We start from the raw sequence: 7430 nt of genomic DNA on the forward strand, positions 1-7430 counted from the left end.
CAGATACATCATTTCCAAAACTGAAAGACAATGCTCGATTTTGTGCAAGCATGTTTGGCAGTACCTATGTATGCGAACAAGCGTTTTCGCTTATGAATTTAAACAAGTGCAAAACACGGAACAGGTTAACCAATGAGAATTTGGAAAATCTGCTGGTTGTTTCAACATCTGCCATTACACCAGACATCAAGAAGATTGCCGCCAGCATCCAATCTCAGCCATCGCATTAATCGCTTGGAGGTCCGGCCCCCAGTCAGTAAACTTAATCCTAATTTGGCCCTTCTTCACAAAAGGTTGTGCATCCCTGTGTTAAGCCTAACAAATTTTAAATAATAATTGTCACTATTGTATCGTTAAAAATTATTTTTAAATTATTTATTGCTCACAAAACAAACAACCACTCATAATTAGAAAATTAAATCTTGTTTAAATACTGGCCTCCCTTCAATGGTCGAGCTGGTGTTGCTAGCTAAAACACGCAAAAATTTAACAAAAATAATATTAAAGTAGCCGAGACATAGCCAAATATTGTATTGCCACATCACTAGCAGACATTTGAAATTTGCGAACTAGAACGGTCGGGTAATCGATGTGACGGTTAATCGGGGGTCGGATAATCGATGCTCTACTGTAGTAATAAGAATCACTAAAGTTAGCTGATTTGAACAGTGGGAGGTGGTTCAGTTTCTGATATATGCTAGTTAGTATATAGTTATGAAAGACGATATTGAGATCTAAGAAATGAGCTCTAGATTCACTTAATTAGTCTAAGTTAAGGGTTATCATTCATATGATGCAAAAACATATCTATTAGTGATGTAACGAATATTCGGTTACTATTCGGTATTCGGCCTATTTTTCACTATTCGGCCGAATACCGAATATTTAATCACTATTCGACCGAATACCTAAAAACAGGGGTAATAAATAACAAAAACACAGTAAATTAATCGTTTTGGTATTTAGATTTAATGTTATCGAGTTAGTGTTGTTTGTTTATATTTATTTATAACTTGTAACATGCACAAAATAAAAAAGAAAATAATATTAGTCACATGTATTCACAATTTATAATTACAAAGATCAGCACACGTACACGTCTATCGTTGGAGAATCCTCGCACATCTGAGGGTCTGACCCTGCCTATCCTTTTTAAGCGCTCGTCTTTGCTCTTCCCTTTCTCTTTCCTCTATCGCTCTAATCCACGTATGCATGTGCATACATCACAATACGCGCTCACGATACTTTCGATTCGTCACTTTTCCGTCGTAGAGTTCCCATTTTACAATTACGTGACTCAGCCTGGTGATAACGGAGAAAAGAGACAAATAGGACGTCGATATAAGTCGCAGTTATGATTTCACAGATTCGAGACAGCTTGATAGCCCGAACGGCCCCAGGCTTTCGCCCGTGCACGCTAAGTGACTTTCATTACAAGCATTTAGCTTTCCGAAGTCTATGACAACAATTGTTTGGCATTGACGGCTGCGAATTTCGCGCCAATAAGCTGCCTCGACTTGTTCGATTATGCTATCAACTCAATTTCATATTTATTTTCACATTTTCGTGGTCCTTCTCTGTTGTTTTTCCGTTATTTGCACGTGTAGGTCATTTCATTGTTATCCACATTTGATATCATCATTTATCACATACTTCCATGACACTTTTGTCTGTCCGCTACAACTGCCAAGAATTAATGCGATTGGCGAAGCGTAGTGACAGCGGGCCAATAGAGAGCAGGATCCTTGCCATAATGCGGTTTGCGCGCCAACTTTCGTACGTGCATTAATTGAGCCGAATAGTTTGGCCGAATATTTGGTATTTGGCCTGAGGCCGAATATACTATTCGTTACAACACTAATATCTATATCCAGTTTAGTCATCCTGAAGACAAGACTGTCATTCACATTTTTCTTTTAGGTAACTATCATTGAAATTAACATTTCACCTTTGACGAGGAGTGCCCATCAGTACCATTCGTTTTTGTAAATATGTAGGGTTAAGCTGATATTCTGTTAGCATAAAAACCCTCACTGTAATTATTTATAATTACCTACTATGGAACTTGGTTAGTCATCACTTCACCACGGTATGATTATATATACATATATAAACATCTCGAAGCCTGATATTTTATAATGAAACCAAATGATTACTGGATTTAAACTGGGAAACCAGCCATTTCTTCACCAAACTGAGATGAAGTAATGGCCAGCTGACTGCCATAGTGGATGATTATAGGCCATGGACACTGAAGTCATCTTCAGTTGTTGCTGTAAGTAACAAGGATATTTATATCCAAATTAAATATTTCTGGAAGGGAGGGATTGGATGGAGGTCCAGGTAGCATAACTGGCTACACATCTGCATGGTAAGCGGCAGTTGTGGATTCAAGTCCTGCTCTGTTCCAATTCTTTTCTTCCAAAATATTCTAAATTATTTAATAAATATTAATTTAATTGTAATTATTAAATTTAATAAAAATGGTGCCTAATACCTATTTTTAGTATCAAATTACTTAGCATTTAATTATTAATAGTGGAGGTAGAATAGCTCAATTTAAATCTGGTAATTGTTTGGTTTCATTATAAAGTACAGTCGACCCCCTCCCTATAACACGGTAGATACGTTCAGTTTTATATGAATTCCGTGTTTTACGAGTCACTTAAATACACGAGCCAATCGCAGCCCCAACACGTGTGCAATTTAGGGACTACGGCTGTTTGAAAGGTTTTCTTCCATAAAATTAATCAATTTTAGACTAATTCGACTCAACATTTCCGAAACACATATAGTTTTTGGGAATAATCCATATAAACTACGCTATAAACAGAAAATTGTAGGATTACTTACCGAGCGTGCACCGTTCGACGACGCCATTGCTTAAGCTCGTTTTCGTCGCGGAGCTTGTCATCAAATGGCGCTCGCGTGCGTCCCAATAAATGATTTTTTTTTGCGAAAAATTCACTGAACTTTGGAGACATCATTAATATAAATATAATTTTTATGGCCGTTAAATAATAAGTGGTTTTTAGTAGGTCCGCCGCTCGTTTAAACTCAACGGTTTGTACAAAATCTGCTATTGGTCTAGATTCGACCAATCCTGTTGCGACATGAGTCAGCGATGACATTTTACCGAATTATACGAGTTTTTTTAGCGTGCTTGTACGAATACTGTCGCAATTTTTTTGCTGTTGTATAGGAATCTGAACTATATGAACCTGTGTTATAGCGGGTCTACTGTATTGGGATTTGAGATGTTTATATATAAATTTTGTATTTGTTTTTATGAACTTTGGTTTTGTTTATATAAAGTTTTCTGTTATTTCTAGACCGTTAAAGACCAAGACTAGAAACAAATATTTAAGATTCAGTAGAAAAATCTTAAATAAATCTTATACAAAGTTTGCAATTGTATAATCCTATATTTTGTTTAAAAATACTGAGTTTATTTTATTACCTACACTATTCTTTAAAGAAATCATCTCTTGCATGCTTTAAAGATGTTTCTTTAAAGCATGCAAGAGATGATAATGATAATCCAAGACAGCAAAATCCAGTGAATAGGCTAGATGATCCAACAATTTGAAACATAAATAATTTTTGATTTTTTTGCATGGTTTGGAGGGCTTTCTGGGTGAGGCATTGTCTTGCTGAAAGAGCTTTCCTTCATTTAGTTTTCTGTGTTATTTTTCCTTTAAAGTCGCTTGCAATTCATCCAGTAGAGATTTAAAAAATGGCATTGGTTCCCTGGTTCTTTGGCAGATACTTTATTAAAATGACCATACTTGTTCCAGAACATAAAAATTGTGATTTTTCTGGCTGATTTCTGGACACAAAACATCTTTGGTCAGGAAGAGCCTCTATGACACCATTCCTTTGATTGTTCCTTTGTCTCAGGACTGTAGTGAAGAAGCCACATTTCACCCATTGTTACTAATCAGGCTGCAAAATCCTTAGCAACAGCAATACAATGTTCCAAAAGGCTTTGGTGGCGATTATGCAATTCCACTTCTGGTCTAAATTGAGAAGTGTTAGAATCCATTTTGCAAATAGCTTTTGCATGTTGAGAACATTATGTGGGAAACCCTTTTGTGGAAAATAACAAAATTTTGTCAATTACCCTGAATAAAATGCAATGGTCTTTAAGAATTAGATCAGTAATTTTATCCATATTTTTATCTGTTGTTGCTGAAATAGGCCATCCAGGGAGTAACTTGTTTGATATTTCAAAAATGACCAGTTTGGAAATGTGTGTCTTATTTATTCACTATTATGGAGGAAGATCAGTCCTGACCTAGAGTTTTTAGCGTTTTAGAGTGAATCCCATGTGCTCCTTTCCTCCGTGGGAACAAAAATTTCATGACAACATGCTTCTCAATGTTGTGCACATGGGCGTAGCCAAGAAGGGGCATAGGTGGGCATGCCCCCCCAGTTAACCTGGTGCCCCCTCCCCAGAAAATTACAGCCAAAAAGTGTTGAGCCGATTTGCAAAAAGAAATAAAAAGCTGAAGCTAATTTAATTGGATGTAGTGTACCCACTGAAAGTCTAGATTAGGCATAGCCAACATATGGCCTGCTTAATCAATTTATGCGGCCCGTGATTAACCTTTGAATATTGGACTTAACTAAATAGTAATCATACCACAAAAAACCTTAAAATGCAGTAATACCTTTTAAGTTAGAAGAATAAAAAGATATCACTGCATTTTAAGGTTTTTTTGTGGTGAGATTGTTTAATACAAGTGTAGTATCCAAAGAAGCACTAAATCGTAAACATAAATTTAATTCAGTTAATAGTTTTTAAGCTCCGGACTGATTCATTTCTTCCAGAGTATTCTAAATTATTTAATAAAATTGTGAGAATCTGGAGTTAAGGGAGATATTTTGTTAAAATATTGTTGAAATTAATTCAATTTAAACTTGATAGAAAAATTATCAGTTTTTTACTTTTTCAGATTCATAGAGAATAACAATTTAGTTCCTCCTATAGTGATAGTTTGAGTACGGTATCTCACTTGACTATCCGCAAAACCGCCTGACTTCCTTCTCATGTCAGAAGCATGGCGTGATATTCCAATGATGCTGTTGGATAGAAAGTTAGTATAAAAGGTAAAAGGTCACCTTCCAACTTGCTCTCATCTGATGTTTTCACTGAATGTCAAATGTTAGGCTAATGCTCTTGTTTTGATACTCTGATCAAAGCTTTAGCCACCACTCGTTTTGGCACTCTTGCCAAGTGTCCAAAAGTTGAGAACTGGAGGAAGGATGTCTAAACTTCCAGTTGTTTCCAAGGACTCTCCACTATAGGCAGGGCCTATCAGAGGGAGGGACAGCTGCCCCAGGCCTCGCAATAGTAGGGACCTCAACTAGGCAACTTAATATGTTAGACAAAAAATGGAGAAGGCAGTGATTTGCTAAATTTTAACATTTCTAAAATTAAATTCTAAATTTCTGTAGGAGGAGTCATAGAGATACAAGCCAGTTCTTGATTGGCTAGTATATCACCCTGACCAACCCTGGCTGGAGGGGATGTTCTTCTGGCCAATCACTACACACATCCATATTAAAAAGTTACTTCTTCCTCCATCTCTGAATCCCACTTCCCCCAGTAAAAATGGCATAAAAACAGAGAATGACACCTGTTCAGTTTTTAAAATTGAATTTTAAAAACTGTCTGGGACAAGCCTATGACAACAGAGCCAATTTGGCAGGAAAATATAATGGTGTGCAAGCAATTTTTTTGCATGAAAATAGCAATTGTACATTCTCTGATTGTGGAAACCATATTTTAAATCTTGTCAGAGTGGATTCTGCAGAATCTTGCAAAGAATCAATAACTTTTTTTGGTACTGTCCAGCAAATTTTTAATTTCTTTAGTGGAAGTCCAAGAAGATGAGAGGTTTTAAAAAAACATTTAACATGCTATTTCTTACATGATATTTTAAAAACAAGATGGTCAGCAAGGCTAGAAGCTGTGAAACCAGTGGCTTGAAATTTGAAATCTTTGCAATCTGCTTTGAATGAAATAGATTTAGGAAGACTTCCCATTGATGCACATATTGTGAAGATTTTGTGAAGATAGATATGGCCGAGCCTTTGGCATAGCCTAAAGAGGGGGGGAAGGGTATGGAGAGAGCGGGGTGGGATAAAGTGTTTGAAGGGAGGAGGGAGGGATCCCATAAAGACCAGCACCGGGGCCGAATAATAAAAGGAATAAACAAGGTGTTACAAATTTGTCTACAGTGACAGATATCAGAAAATTGTCCCGACACAGAGTAAGATTATTAACCTATACATAATTTGCCAGAGAGACCGTGAGTGCCAGACCCTTGTGGCCTGGATACAAAGCAGGTACCAGAACCCAATTGGCGGGTTGAGAAGTAGTTTACAGAATGTACGGCCCTCCACGTAGGAGGAACAGGACCGAGACCGATTACAAATCAAAACCGATGGGGCCAATAGAACAGAAAGGTGGCCCTTACTCAATTGATGCACATACACAGATTCCTGCTTTTATAAAATACCTGTCAAAATTTGAATGTGTTCTTATGTCTACAGTTTGGCTGGAAATACTAGTGTTGTTACATCAAGCAAATCTCATTATCGAATCTCGTAAAGCAGCATTGGATGTAGAAAAAGATAATATTGAGAACCCAATTAAAGATGTAGAACAACTTTAGAAAACATGGAAGTCTGTTCTTGATAAATGTAAAAAAATTGCAACTGAAAATGAAATCACTCCAGAATTTGAAATAAATCATCAATTAAAAGACCAAAAATCTGCTGAAGAATATTTTCATTTAAATGTTTTTAACAAAATTATCAATTCAATAATAGATAGTTACTCGTCAATTTCAAGCAATTTCTTTAATTTTCAATTTTTTTGAAGTTTTATGGAAAATTAATAAAATGGATGAAGAGAATATAGTTTCAAGAGCAAAATTATTTCTAGAGAAGTATAAAAATGAAATAAGTGACGAAATTGTAGAATTAACTGCTGAAGCATGTTTAACAGGGGCGTGCCGTGACATTTGATGATAGGGAAGCTGTGTTTCTATAAGAAGCTGACTTCCAGAGGCAATCAGTTAATTCTTTCTTTAAATGTATTTTTAATAGATTATTTATCTGACGCACTTAATAAATAAACAAGTTCAATATAATTACCTCTGTTATTAGTTTCAATAGGTTTCCTTTGCCCTCTAAATGCCAATTATTGCTTTGATAAAAACATATAACATCTATTTATTTAGATATAATATATCTATAAACTGTAACTATCTCGTTATAATTTTCAATATTTATTTTATATTATTTACTAATGTTAAATTCTATTCCGCTTCGATTTCCAAATTGCTTCAAATACGAAAGAATCGACGATTTTTCGTGTCTTTTGCCAGCTAAATTGTCAAAGCCATTCTTATTCCACA

The 7430-nt window shown here is 35.7% G+C and overlaps 1 protein-coding gene across 4 annotated transcripts in view; it reads left to right on the forward strand.

Annotated features, from left to right (window-relative positions):
* Window positions 1–7430, forward strand: part of LOC111628856 (sn1-specific diacylglycerol lipase beta-like) — a 54555-nt gene that overhangs the window by 22486 nt on the left and 24639 nt on the right. The window contains exon 1 of one of the 4 annotated variants that reach the window (XM_023372714.1): window positions 1950–2275. The exons of the other annotated variants lie outside the window; for them this stretch is intronic. The gene's annotated coding sequence lies outside the window, so the exon portion shown is untranslated. Of the gene's footprint in view, window positions 1–1949; window positions 2276–7430 lie in introns of those variants that run through there. 4 annotated transcript variants of the gene reach the window in all.

The sequence above is a fragment of the Centruroides sculpturatus genome, unplaced genomic scaffold (genome assembly GCF_000671375.1).
Source record: "Centruroides sculpturatus isolate CEXI.00-Female unplaced genomic scaffold, Cexi_2.0 scaffold527, whole genome shotgun sequence".
NCBI classification, from domain to species: Eukaryota; Metazoa; Arthropoda; class Arachnida; order Scorpiones; family Buthidae; genus Centruroides; species Centruroides sculpturatus.